We start from the raw sequence: 15,236 nt of genomic DNA on the forward strand, positions 1-15,236 counted from the left end.
GCCCCGGTGGATGCTACTCCTCTGAATGTAGCTCCATCTTACTTGATCGTTCCCTTCGGAGTTGACTGTGTCATTCCTGAAGATGATGAAGAAATGGAGGATGCTGAAGATGAAGAAATCATGGATGAGGAAATACAGATAGACGATATTCCTTAGTCCAATATTCCTCCAAAGGCCACTGAAGAACAAGTGGGTGATGATGAAACTGGGTGCATCACTCTGGTGATTCATGATGATTTCTGGGAACAGACTCATCCTCGCTCACCCAGGTCAACTCAAATTCCTCACACTCCTGCTGCAACTGAAATCCTCACAGGTTCTGATGGGGAAACCTTTCATGAGGAATCTGCTCAAGAATCAGCTGCATCAGCTGAGGACAATGCAGCAACGAACACTGCAACTGCCTCCTCCAACAAGCAAATTCCTCATGCTGAGGAAAACCCTCAAACTGAGGAAAATGCTCAGGCTGAAGAAAGTGCTACTGCGCCCAACACTGGAACTACTATTGTTGAGGAAAACACAGAAACATCAATGATAGTGGCTACTCCTCAAGAACAGCAGCATAATCTTCAACCACAGCAGAATCAACATTTCTCCAAAAGGCCAAAGTTTCAGAAAGAGGCATTTTATGAAGAACTCATGTACTTCACTGGCAAAAATCCATATGATAAGCTTCGCATAAGGCACAAGAAGTTTTGGACAAGGAACCAACTCAACTATTATGCTTCAGTGCTCTGTGGGAGAAACAAGATATGTGAGGATACCCATATTCCCCACTGTGATATGGAGGAAATACCTTGCTTTGCTACAATCCTCAACGTTCTTCACGAAGCTGGATTACTGCCTTCCTGCACTGACATTGGCGATTGGAACACTCGCATCATTCTTCAGTTCTACGCCACTGTGCACATCTCTGGCGACGCAAAGGATGTCAACACTTGGGTTTTAGATTGGATGACTCAGCACATGCACTACAAAGCACCTGCCACTGAATTGCTTCGAGCTCTTCCAATCTCAATTCCCTCAGAGGATGTAGTCCTAATGTATGATGAAAGTGAACTGCCCAACAGACTGATGGAAGTCCTCATGAAGCCTTTGGTCAAGGACCAACCTCCAAGGACTCAATTTCTGGTACAAGACTTGAAGTATGAACCAAGAACGGTCTAAAGAATCCTGTCTTATGCCACTGCTCCTATCAAAGGGCACGATGATGAAGAAGATGGCGTAGGCATCATGAAGAATATCCTTTTCAATGTCATCCATGGCATACCGATGAACCTTCACGATTTCTTCTTGAGGACTTTGGCTGACAACGCCCTGTCACCATTTGAATTGAATATTTATGCGCCGTGGATTATGAGATTCATCAGAAACATGTCAGGCATCAACTACCAAGCTGATTTTCAGAATCACCTCGGATATCTTCCGACTATCCAACTCATCAAGAAATCATTTGAGCCTGTTGAAGGCAAAGGAAAATTTGTGATTGATGAAGGAAATCGGCCCCTTGAAGGCCACTTTCGCAAAGCAGACTCATATTCTTCATATGATGACACTGCTACCCAAGATCCACCAAGCTGAACTGCCCCCAGAGTGATGAATAGTAGAGAGCTACTCCTCAGTCTTCATCAGAAGGTCGATCGCAATCACAAGTGGGTTAAACGTCAGTTCAATGCCATTGTGAAAACCCTCAACGAAACTCAGAATGCAGTGAAGAAAAATCACTATTATCTTCATGAGGTGTTTGATCGAACCTGGGCCACCTTGGCTTATCTGTAGATTCAAGAGGAACTTGAGGAATTGGAGTTTACTCAAGATTCAACTGGTCGTGGCCCCCCAAGAAAAAATTCAAGCCAATTCCAGTTCCTAACTTGGTGGACAACTCATTTTCTCCATTCCGCACTGCTGAGTCAGATGAAGAACCAGAAGATACTGCAACTGGTCCAAGGAAGAAGCCTGTCTCCAAGAATCCTCACGCCTCTTCATCAACCATGAAGTGAATTTCTTCAAATGGCATTAGTCCTCAGTTTTGTCCCTTTTTTTTCACTTGATGACAAAGGGGGAGAAATCTGAGAGTTTGTCTTCAAACGTGATTTATTTTGGGGCTTATAAACATTACTAAATTACAAACTCTTGGTTCTTCTGAAGTGTTTTGATGTAATGAGTTGTAGCTTAAGCCCGATGGTGCTCTGACTCTTTTGAACATTTTCTTCACATGCTTATTCCTCAAGGTCGATTAATGCAGGCATGCTGAAATTCGCCAGACACCATTTTTCATCATGCATTTTCAAATTCCTCATATTATATGTCAAATGTATGCATGATTTACAAGATACACGAGAAGATCTCCATGATATAACTCATCAACATGCAACTGTTGTGCAAAGCAAATTCCTCAAAATATGCACATCTTCAGGGGGAGTCTCTCAGTATCTTGGTTTCAAATTCCTCAAACTCAGTACTTACATTTCATATTTTTATTCCCGTTGAAAACTTAACCTAATTGTCATCAAACACCAAAAAGGGGGAGATTGTAAGTGCATCTAGTGCCCTTAGTGATTTTGGTGGTTTGAAGACTTATAGGTTAAGTAACTAATGTGTTTGTAAGTGTACACATGCTCTATAAGTCACAGAGGAGTTTCAATTATACGATGAATATCGAGCCCCAAATGTATGTCTTCGGCTGAATAAATTGGTCTAAAGTTGAAGACTTTGATCGCGAAGAAATAGCAATGAAATTGATATTCCTCATGAATATATTGAAGATGAGGAATTCGGTGTGTCCTGAAGAAAAAATGTCTGAAGACTTTGAAGCGTGAAGATTTACTATTTCTGTTTAATTTTTTTACTCTTGAGTCACAGGAACACCGTACTATTAAAGGGGGGTCGAGGTAATAGTACGGAATGAATTTCCTCATGATGCTCAACCCAAGCCAAAACCTACCAAAGCCTCAAAGTGAGGAATATGAGAGACATGAGGACTGTCATAGTTGAAAGTTCCGACCGTTACCGCGACACGCGCCACCTCACTGATCTTATCCACCCAATGGTCACATTATTCAAGGGCATTTATGTCAAATCATGTCGGGATGCTCCCAGGCTATAAATAGCCGCCCCCCATAACCACTAGCCGGTTGGCGGCTCAGAGAGAAACTCACACTTGTCATTTAGAGCAACCCTAATTCTTTAGAGTCTTCGAGAGTAAATCATCAAGTGAGGAAATACCACAAACCAAAAACCAAGTGATTGAGAATCATTGAAGAATTTGTTCCTGTGTGGAACCGAAGCCTTTCACCTTTGAGGACTGTGCATCCTCCAGACGGTTAGGCGTCATGGTCTAGAACATCCAGCAGTCAATTGTGGATTTCGAGGTGACCGAGTTTGTGAGGGTTTGGAAGTCTGCCCTGAAGACTTACCACAAGTGTTGGGCGAGGGCTGTGTGTCCTTATCTCAAGGAGAATACAGTAGGGACTGTGTGTCCTTTGGTTTCAATACCAAGCCACTCGAAACCACACGTACGACTGACACATCAGTTGGAACTGGGTCATCAACAACTGTCTTCATCGTGATATGGGTTCTATTTCTTCAATTCTTTCATTTCCTCAAAATTGTATGTTGAAGACTTTCATCTGTGCTGTTTGAAGAATTTGTCTGAAGACTTTCTCTGAATTTCCACAACCTCAAATTCTTCACTCGAGCTAATCTTCTCCTGCATTCTTTATTCCTCCTCACTTTGAAAACCGATTCTCACAATCTTCACTCATTAATCTGCTGTAGTAGATTTTACACATCTGATCCCTCACTATTTCCGCTGCACTTAATTCATCATTGAGGAATTTCCTTACAAGGAATTTCCTGAGCGATGAAATTCCAAAAATCGCCTATTCACCCCCCTCTAGTCCATATAACGCACTTTCATCAACAATCTCTGGTACATTGTGGAAAATGGTGTTCCATCTGTCACTTCAACTATCACTGCCGCTGATGTGAAGAGATTCAAGCAACTCGACTCCCAAGCGAAGAATATCATTAGTGGACATCTGAGGAAAGTTCATTATGGCAGAGTGAGTGCTTTGGGTTCCACGAAGCTTATCTGGGAAAGACTAACCAAAGTAAACGAAAGCATGTTCACATAACGTGACTCTCATGTTGATGTTCTTCACAATCTCTTCAACCGCTTCAAGAGACTTGATAATGAGAACTGTCAAGACACCTTTGATCACCTCACTGATATCTCCAATGAGCTTCAGGTTCTTGGGGCCAGAGACATCACTGACCATGAAGTTGTGAAGAAACTGCTACGATCTCTTGATACTTCATTTGATACACTGGTATTGATGATTCAAGAACGAAGAGACTACAAGATACTTGATCCTGCGGATATCCTTGAGAGACTCAATACTCATGAATTCCAGCAAGAAGAAAAGAGAGATCTTTATGGACCAAGCTATTCAAGACCTCGTGCGCTGAAGGTAAAGGTTGTTTCCTCATCTGGAGAAGAAGACTCTGATTGCAGTCTTGGTGATCGTGAAGAACTTGGTCAGGAACTTGCTATGCTCGTGAGGAAATTACAAAAGTTCTCAAGGCGTGGCCAGTTTGGATAGTCGTCAAGAAAATATTTGAGGAAATCAGAATCTTCATCTGAGGACGACAAGAAAAGAACCTGCCATAAATGCAAGAAAGCTCGTCACTACATTGCTAACTGTCCTCGTTGGGTGAAGGAATCAAAGAATAAGAAGTGCAACGATTACAGTTCTGATGAATCGAAGAAAAATAAGAAATCTTCAAAGTCCTCATCGTACAAGAAGACCTGTTTCAGAAAGGCTCACACACTTATTGGCAAGGAAATGGATTCCAAAGAAGAATCTGAGGAATGTGATGAAGAGGAAGGTTCAGAAGAGGAGTTAGAGTCTGGGGTGGCAAGGTTAGCCCTTGCTACCACTTTCGTCAACAAGTCCATCTTCGACCTCGAAGAAAACGACAACGTCAACAACACCGATGACTGTGATGACAACTTTGCTCCCACCTATTGCTTCATGGCAAAAGGTTCAAAGGTACCAAGTGACACTTTCTCCTCTAACTCTAGTGACTGTGAACCTGATGACTATCAAATACCCAGTTACTATAAATTTGCTAATATTGACACTAAGCAACAAACTGCCATTGAAAAGCTTTAGAAACTGCTAGACAAAAGTGATGACCTGTTGAGTGATGAAATGAATCAGACTCAAATCCTCACTAAAGATGTTGAAAGTGTTCAGTATAGGTTTGATAGTCTTCAAGAATGTTATGGCACACTCTTGCCTGATCATGAGAAGCTTTCCTAGGATTTGTTCAGAAAAGAAAGATCTTGAGAAGTTAAGAATGTCTCATGATGATCTTAAAGTTGAAAACGATTCATTGCTAGCTCAACAGATCAGTACCACTCAGGAAGAATTCATTCCACCTTGTCTGAAATGCATCAAATGTGAAACTGCAAATTCTTCACCTGAAACTTCAAATGCTTCTATCGCTACAAAGTATTCAACTGTTTCTGTGGTAACTAATACCTCACTTGAGGAAACCACAAGTGTCATTGACAAAAATGCAGGGTTGAAGGAATTGTATGTGACAGGCATATACAATAGTCTCAAAGGGCATCAAACCCTTTGCGATGTGCTCAAAAAGTAGATCTTGAACAGGAATCCGAGGAAAGAGGGCATTGTCTTTGAGAGGAAGCTAAATGTTGATGGCTCATACTACAAACCTGAGCAGTATCCCAAAACCTCATGGGTTGCTACAAAAGGACCTCATGTTGATCCATCCTCTCAAACAGGCTTTACATGTGAAATGTCTTGTTCCTCTGATGAGTCACTTGACTCGAACTATAAACTGTTCAAAAATCAGGCTGGTGAAGTATTTGCTCAATATGTTGGAACTAAGTGCAGGAATGGACCACCCGCGATGAAAATCTGGGTTCCCCAAAGCATCTTGGAGAGTCTTCAGGTGAATGTCCTCATGACACCAGCAGTGAAGAACAGGAACCCCGGATCAAATTCCTCAGGTGGACCAAAGACATTAATATGCATATTATTCCTCAAATCACTATATGCATAAGTCCTCAAAGAATTTCTCTGCCTATTCACTTGAGTACTCTAATACCCCTCTAGTGGAACAAACTGTATTAGCCTCAATGCCTTAATTTTCATATGGCGTTCCTAGGATGATGAAATCTTTACCACCTCTTTAGATGTTGGTGGTGAAGAAATCAAACTAATCACTTCTGTAGGTCGGGTCTCTAGATGAAAGTCATCATCTGAAGAATTTGCCGGAGACCTAAGGAAATTGCTTGAAAGGACTCAAGCTAATCATAATGAAATGACTCTCATTTCACAAGTCCTCATATTGTCCTAACCCTATATTATGTGATGAAATTGATATCATATACTTCACTTTGAAGTATATGAGATGATAAGCAGTACTAATGCATCTACAGGATGACAAACCCAAAACCATAGAGTGGGTTCTTGACAGTGGATGTCAAATCACATGACTGGTGACAAAAGATTACTGATGAATATCTCACCAACTCCATCACCACTGAAGCATATCACCTACGCTGACAAAGGTAACAACAAGGTATTGGACTTGGTAAAGTGGCTATCTCCAAGGATCGACACATGGACAAAGTCATGCATGTCGAATCCTTTGGGTTTAACCTCATGTAAGTCTCAATGCTTCGTGATCTTGATATGTTTGTCATCTATGGAAAGTATAGATGCGTAGTCATCATGGAATCTGACAAATCCAAAGTCTTCGAAGGCTTTAGGATAGGAGACTTGTATATTGTCGATTTCTCTAAACGTCCTCAACTAGCCAAGTGTCTTCTTGCAAAAGCCTCAGAAGGCTAGTTATGGCATCGACGACTAGGTCATGCAGGCATGAGGAATTTGCACACACTCGCAAAGAAGAAGCATGTCATTGGAATCGAAATTGTTAAATTCCTCAAGGACCATCTCTGCGGGGCTTGTGAGTCTGGAAAGATGACTAGATCCAAGCACCCATCAAAGACTATCATGACTACTACTTGTCGTTTTGAATTACTTCACATGGATATTTTTGGACCTACTCACTATGCTCCTCTAACCAATGATGCATCTCTATATGTCTTTGTCATCGTTGATGACTATTCTTGTTACACTTGGGTGCATATAATTCTTTATAAAACTGAAGTGCAGGAAGTCTTCAAAAGATTTTCCTCATGGGCCTCGACAAACTTCGGCGTCAAGATCAAACACATCAAGAGTGATAATGGGACATAATTCAAGAATACATGCCTTGATGACTATCTTGATGAACTTGGTATTACTCATGAATTGTATGCTTCTTATACTCCTCAACAGAATGGCATCGTTGAGCGCAAGAAGAGGACTCTGGTTGAAATGGCATAGACCATGCTTGAAGAATATTAGACTCCTCGCCGCTTCTGGCTTGATGCAATCAACACTACCTGCCACATCATCAACAGGGTATATTTTCACAAATTCCTCAAGAAAACTTCATACGAACTGACAAAAACCCAATGTAAGTTATTTCAAAGTCTTCGATGCAAGATGCTGGATTAGAGATCCTCACCACAATTCTAAATTTGCACCGGAAGCACATAAGGGTTTTATGCTCGGGTATGGAAAGGATTCGCACACCTACAGAGTCTTCAACAACTATCATAACAAGATTGTTGAAACTGTAGATGTGCGGTTCGATGAAACTAATCGCTCACAAAGAGAGCAATTGCCTTCCGTGACAGATAAATTGACTCCTAAGGAAGCCATAATGCTCAAAGCTACTGAAGATATCATTCCTACTGAGGAACAACCTCCTGTTGAACAAGTCGTCCCCAATAATGATGAGACTCAGGCTGGTGCACCCGAGGAAATTGCTCCAGATCAAATTCCTCAATCTGATCAAAATCGTCAACCTACTCATCCTACGATTGCAAATGAAGTGGAAATTGACAAAATCCTTGATGACATCAATGTGCCAGGTCCCCTGACTCGCTCAAAAGCTTCACATTTGATTAACTTTTGTGGGCATTTCTCCTTTGTGTCTATCACAGAACCCTCAAAAGTTGATGAAGCCTTCATGGAACCTGAATGGATTCAAGCCATGCACGATGAACTTCTTGAATTCAAGCTGAACGATGTTTGGGAACTAGTCAAACTGCCAGATCCTCGCAAGCATGATATCATCGGTAGCAAGTGGACTTACCAAAACAAGCAAGATGAGGATTGTCAAGTAGTGAGGAACAAGGCATGACTTGAAGCCCAAGGCTACACACATGTTGAAGGAATTGACTTCGATTAAACTTTTGCGCCTGTTTCTAGACTTGAAGCTATTCATATATTGCTTGCTTATGCTAATCATCATAATATAACTCTATAAAATGGATGTGAAAAGTGGATTCCTCAATGGTAAGCTTGAGGAAGAAGTATATGTTGCTCAGCCCCCAGGTTTTGAAGACCGAAAGCATCCAGACAAAGTATTTAGACTCAAAAAGGCACTCTATGGCCTTAAGCAAACCCCTCGAGCATGGTATGATACATTGAAGGAATTCCTTGTGAAGAAAGGCTTCAAACCCGGTTCACTCGATCCCACTCTTTTCACAAAATCCTATGATAATGAACTGTTTGTATGTCAAATATATGTGGACTATATCATCTTTGGTTGTACTGACAAAATTACAGTGATGAATTTGCCTACATGATGGGTGAAGAATATCAAATGTCTATGATGGGGGTGCTGAAATTCTTCCTAGGGCTTCAAATTCGTCAACAACGCAATGGCATCTTCATTTCTCAAGAGAAATACCTCCAGGATGTCCTCAAGAAATTCCCCATGAATGAATGCAAATGCGTCAAAATTTCTATGGCAACCAACGACCACCTCTCCACTGACGAAAATTGTAAAGATCTCGATCAACGGGTACATCACTCTATTATTGGTTCTTTATTGTACCTATGTGCATCTAGGCTAGACATAATGCTTAGTGTTTGCATGTGTGCTCCTTTGCAAGCAAAACCGAAGGAATCACACCATAAGGCTGTGAAACATATTCTTCGATATCTATCTCACACACCAACACTTGGATTATGGTATCCCAAGGGCTCAAATCTTCACCTCGTTGGATATTCCGATTCTGATTATGCTGGTGACCATGTGGATCGCAAGTCAATTTATGGCACCTGCCATTTCCTCAGACGATCCTTAGTATGTTGGTCCTCAAAGAAACAAAACTGTGTATCACTCTTGACTGCCGAAGTTGAGTGCATTGCCGCAGGCTCTTGCGGTTCTCAACTGGTGTGGATGAAGCAAACCCTCAAGGGCTATGGCATCAACATGAAGAATGTGCCCCTCTATTGCGACAGTGAGAGTGCAATCAAGCTTGCATACAACCTGGTACAACACTGGAAGACTAAGCACATCCAGATTCGTCATCATTTTCTTCATGATCATGTACTCAAGGCCAACATCATCATCGACCATGTGAATACTAAAGGACAGCTAGCGGATATCTTTACTAAGCCCTCGGATGAAAAGATATTTTGCAAGTTGAGGTGTGAGCTAAATATCTTAGAATCTTCGAACGTGCTATGAAAATGGCACACATCCTAACACTTATGCAAAATTTATGACTTAGATGTGCAACACACGAAGAAATGTTTTTCTTCAATCAATGGAGAATAACACTCTAAGTGTGAGTAAATTAATGAAGAATTTGATTCTCAGGGCCCTACTACAATTGTACGCGGTGCGTGAAATCATCATTCTTATACGGTGGGTAACGCCACCACCCAAGTTGAAATTCTTCAAAACTGAAATTCTTCAAAGCTGAGACTTTTTGCAAATTCTTCAAATCAAGAATATCTTCAGATTTTCAAAAACCTCAAGATTGCAAATTCCTCAAAATTTCAATTCTTCAATTCTTTTTGAGCCTTCAATGTCCTCAACAACATTCACTTATTGCTAAGTCTTCAAGTTCGTTTTTCTTCTAAGTGAATGTGATCGGACCCATCTTCCCTCTATGCTAAGCTCAACCCAAACTATTCTAAAATCTTCATGTGCGTTCTTTTTGACACCTGTTCAAAGTCTTCACCGAATCCTTGTGAGCAGAAGAATTTGCCAACAAAATCCTCAAAACTTCAAAAACGCAAAATTTTCGGGCGTTACCGCTCTAACCGCACCCACTACCCACGATAGGATAAGCACGATCTCCACTAAATCCACCGCTTCATACGTGGGTGACGCGTGTCACGTGGAGAGGAAGAGTCAGGGGTGTTTTTGTCCGAAGATTTCGCTTCGAACCACTTTCACCTGAGCTATAAATAGCCCCCTCACCCCTTGATTAAAAATTCTTCTCTCGCTCTAATCTTCTCCACTCGAGCTCCAACCTAGCGCCGCCGCTAGAAATCTTCGTCGCCATTGAGGAAAAGCTTCACTACCTCGACCTAGCCATCGCCGGACTCATGTCATTTGCAGATCATCTTCATCCGCTGCCTATGTAGCTATCTCCAGACGCCAAGTAAGGGCACTGGAGATCTAAAACGACGAGCCTCAGTTCCACACTTCTCAGTTTGTCGAGTTCTTGACACAGGGTAATTAAAATCTAATTTTACTACCCCTGTTGATCTACATTTTTACCTTGGAATGATGAAAACTGTTATTCCTCAGAAAAATCTTCACATGAACACATCCATGCCTAGAACACTTGATGAATTTTCCTAAGACACCACATTCTTCACGAGATTCCTCAGTTGTGTAAATTTTCGAATCTGCACAACTCTGGAACCCAAGACGAGAATGCTTAGCGAAATTCTTCAAACAGAGTATTGGTCAAATTCCTCAACTTGAGTCATTTTTAAAATTCCTCAACTCTGAGAATGCATATGACCTCTCCAAATTCTTCGCACCTATACTCTGTTGACATGTACAAAATGGCAGCTCATGAAGCACTAGGTTCTCATCAACTTAACTCATTTGCAACATATCTTGAAGAAAATCTGCCCTTGTCATCAGATTCATCAAGAGTTCAAATTCCTTAGCAAATTCCTCAACCGAAGAAAATGGCTGAGAAACAGAACAAAGGTGCGAAGAAGACACAGATCAAAACGGCTTTTGAGATACCTGAATAGATAAATGCTGACTATTGTACGCCTGATGAAGCAATTCATGGCAAAGAAACCAAAGAGAAGCGCAGATAATGCTTCAAAGAATTGAACGCAGATGGGCGAAGGAGTGGAAAGCATACAAATATGTCATTCCCAAGTATGCCAGGAAGTTTGCCCTCAAGGCTCCTTGCAACAGACCCCCATTGGGAGAACAACAAAGTGCTCATCCCTCAAGCATGGCCACAAGTGAAGATTATCATGAGGACAAAGCCAAGTATTTGGCAAAACTGAGGAAAGTCCCAAAACAAGCATCACACACCGCACATGAAGCATCTGCAAATGAAGTTATTGTTACCTCCTCCTCTGCTGCCGAGGCTTCTGCCACTGAACCTACTCCACAAGAGGCTCACATGAAGAAACAAAGGAACCAAAGTCCTCAAAACAGAATAATCCTCAATTTGCACCAAGTGTTGCTGAAAAATCTTCAAGTGCTGCAAAGTCCTCAACTGCAACAAAGTGTTCACCACCAATGCAATCTCAGTCAAGTCTCCAACCAACAGGGACCCCAATTCCCTCAAAAACATATGTATCTAGTTGTGCACACAGTCTCTCAGGACCGATTCGAAAGATGAAGAAGATAGTTGGGAGAGAAATAAGTCCAAGCCCAAAGAAAGTGGTCCTTAACATTCCTTCTGCATCAGAAGATGAAGAATATGATGATGATGCACTTGAAGCCTTCATCAGAAACAAACAAGAAAGGGTTGCACAAGCAAAAGGTACCACCATTCCCCTCGCACTGGATCCAAAGGTGGTACTGGATTTCATTGACCTCTCGTTTGAAAATCCAAACACACCCATTGACGACTTGAAGCTTCCACCTCGACCTAGTCACATAGTGGCCTCTTTCATCAATGAAGAAAAGTGGAAACCTCAACAAGCCTAACAAGCAAAAAGAGGAAAGACTCAAAAGGAGAGGTATTTGCAACAAAATCTGCTGAACATGTCACGAGAGCAACTTGTCTCCACTCAAGCTGAGATCAAATTCCTGAGTGAGAAATTCACAAGTCTCAATACTGATAGGAAGGAAGCCAAAAACCAATTCGTCACGCTAGCTACTGAAATAATACCAGATTACAATAAAAGTGTTGCAGTTTCACCGCAACCATGAATTCCTCAAACCACCACGACTGAAAGACTGTACTAATGAGCCCTCTGCTGATGAACCTACCAGGCCAGCTAACACATATGCTATTCCTGAGGAAAATGCTCCGTCACCAAAGTTTTCAAATGTGATTAAAATCAAACTTCCTTCTGCATCAGAAGTGAAGAAAAAAAGCTGCTAAAAAGGAAGATAAAAAGAGAAAGGCATCAACTGCTTCAGAGTCCTCTGAAGCAAAACGAGTGAGAAATTTGGAGAGTTCCTCAATAGCTCCAATTGATGCCACACCACTAAGCACTGCACCATCATATGTGATTGTACCATATGGTGAGGAATATACCATCCTAGAAGGGGATGAAGAAAAGGAAGAAAATAACTCGGCTTCCTCAACACCCATGGATAAGAATTTCACGCTGATCAACTTCCTCATGATGAAATTCCTCAAGTCTCAACTCCTCCACCTCAGAACATAAAGGTGCCTAAGGAAGAAAAAGATGGTGACGTGGACATTGGCTTCACGACACCCGTGATGCATGATGAATTTTGGGCAAAAACTCACCCAAATTCACCACTAGCCACTCCAATTCCTCAAAGACATGTGTCACCAGCAGCCACTGAAATTTTGTCTGGATCTAAAGCACAAAGTACTTCGACAAAGTTTGTCTTGGTCCAAGCATTAGCTGCATCAGCTGATGAACCTCAAAAGATTGAAGAAAGTGTTGTTCCAGAAATTGATACTTTGGCGCAGAATATTCCTCAAACTTTAGAACAAGTGCGTGAACAGACTACACCTATTTAAAACGAACAAACTGCTGAAGCACTAATTGTTGAAAATCCCGAGTCAACAGTCGTGGTGGTTATATTCGCCAAGCTGATAAAATTCCTCAGATAAATCTTCAACCAAAGCCTCGTCAGCCTTACTCAAAGAGGCCAAAGTTCCTGAAAGCAGATTTTTATGATGAACATCATTTCTTCGCTGATCCTAATAGCTAAGACAAGCTTCCAATGAGGCATAAGAAATTCTGGACCCGAACATAGCTCAACTACTATGCTGTTGTGCTAGTAGAGAAGAAGAAGATCTTCCACCACACACATATTCTTCATGGAGATATGGAAGAAATTCCTTGTTTTACACCCGTGCTTAGTGTTCTTCAAGATGCAGGTCTATTACAATTCTTCACAGATAACTGTCACTCGAATGCGGAAATTATTCTTAAGTTCTACGCCACTTTGCACATCTCTGGTGACCCAAAAAACTTGAACACTTGGGTCATGGACTAGATGACTAGTAATACTCACTACACTGCTCCAGCCACTGAATTGCTTCGAGGTTTACCAGTCCCAATTCCTTCAGATGAAGCAACATGCCTATATGATGAAAACGAGCCGCCAAATCATCTAATGGAAGTCCTCATGAAGCCTTCAGCTCCGGGCAAGCCTCCAAGGACTCAATTCCTCGTGAAGGAATTGAAATATGTGCCCCGGACAGTCTACAAGATCTTGGCCTATTCCATCGCTCCTATCAAAGGCCATGATAATGAAGAAGATGTTGTTGAGATCATGAAGAACATACTGTTCAACATAATTCATGGAAACAAAATGAATCTTCACGACTTCTTCTTGAGGACTTTGGCCAACAATACTTTGTCACCATTTGAGCTAAAGATTTATGCGCCCTGGATCATGAGATTCATCAGAACTAGATCCTTAATTCACTATGAGGCTTATTTTCACAATCACCTCAGTTACCTGCCTCCTCTTCAAGTCATCAAGCAATATTTTGAACCAGCTGAGGGCAAAGGGAAGTCTGTGATTGATGAAGGAAATCGACCACTCGATGGTCAATTTTGCAAGGTTGCATCCTATTCTATCTATGATGACACTGCCTCCCGAGAATCTGATGGCACAACAAAACCTCCAAGTCCAACTATCCCATGGGTGATGACTAACCGAGAGCTTCTCGTGAGTCTTCATAAAAAAGTTGAATGAAACCATAAGTGGGTTAAGCGCCAGTTTGGCTCCATTATGAAAACCATCAATACTACTCAGAATGCTCTGAAGAAAAACCATTACTATCTTCATGAGGTATTTGATCGCACTTGGACCATATTGCCACACCTCAAGACTCTTGAGGAACTGCAGGAAATGGAATTCAATCAAGACTTCTGCTGGTCATGGCCACCAAAGAAGAAATTCAAGAAGACTCCAGTTCCTGACTTGGTGGACAACTCATTTTCCTCATTCCGCTCTGCTGATGAAGATGAAGAACCTGCGGATACTACAACTGGCCCAACAAGGAAGTCTGACTCAAAGAATGCTCACAGCTCTACCTCAACACATAAGTGAAGTTCTTCATGTGCGTTAGTCTCAGTTTTGTCCCTTTTCGTCACTTGAAGACAAAGGGGGAGAAATCTGAGAGTTAGTCTTCAAGCGGGTCTACTACATGGGCATATAAACTTTATAAAGTTACAAACTCTCATTCTTCTGATGTTTTTGATGTAATGAGTTGTAACTTAAGCCCGACGGTGGTCTGACAATTTTGAACGTTTTTCCCCGCATGCTTATTCCTCAAGTTAATTAAATGCATGCATGTTGAAATTCGTCAAACACCATTTTTCAGCGTGCCTCATACTATATATCAAATGCATGCATGAACTACAAGATATAGGGGGAGATCTCAATGGTACAAATCCTTAATGTGCATTTGCAGTCCAAAGAAAATTCATCAAATATGCACATCTTCAGGGGGAGGTTATCTATATCTTGTTTTCAAATTCCTCAAACTCTGTACGTACACTTCATATTTTTATTCCCGTTGAAAACTTAACCTATTTGTCATCAACCACCAAAAAGGGGGAGATTGTAAGTGCATGTAGTGCCACTTAGTGATTTTGGTGGATTGAAGACTTATAGGTTAAGAGACTAATATGTTT

This window comes from Hordeum vulgare, chromosome 5H, assembly GCF_904849725.1.
Source record: "Hordeum vulgare subsp. vulgare chromosome 5H, MorexV3_pseudomolecules_assembly, whole genome shotgun sequence".
NCBI lineage: Eukaryota > Viridiplantae > Streptophyta > Magnoliopsida > Poales > Poaceae > Hordeum > Hordeum vulgare.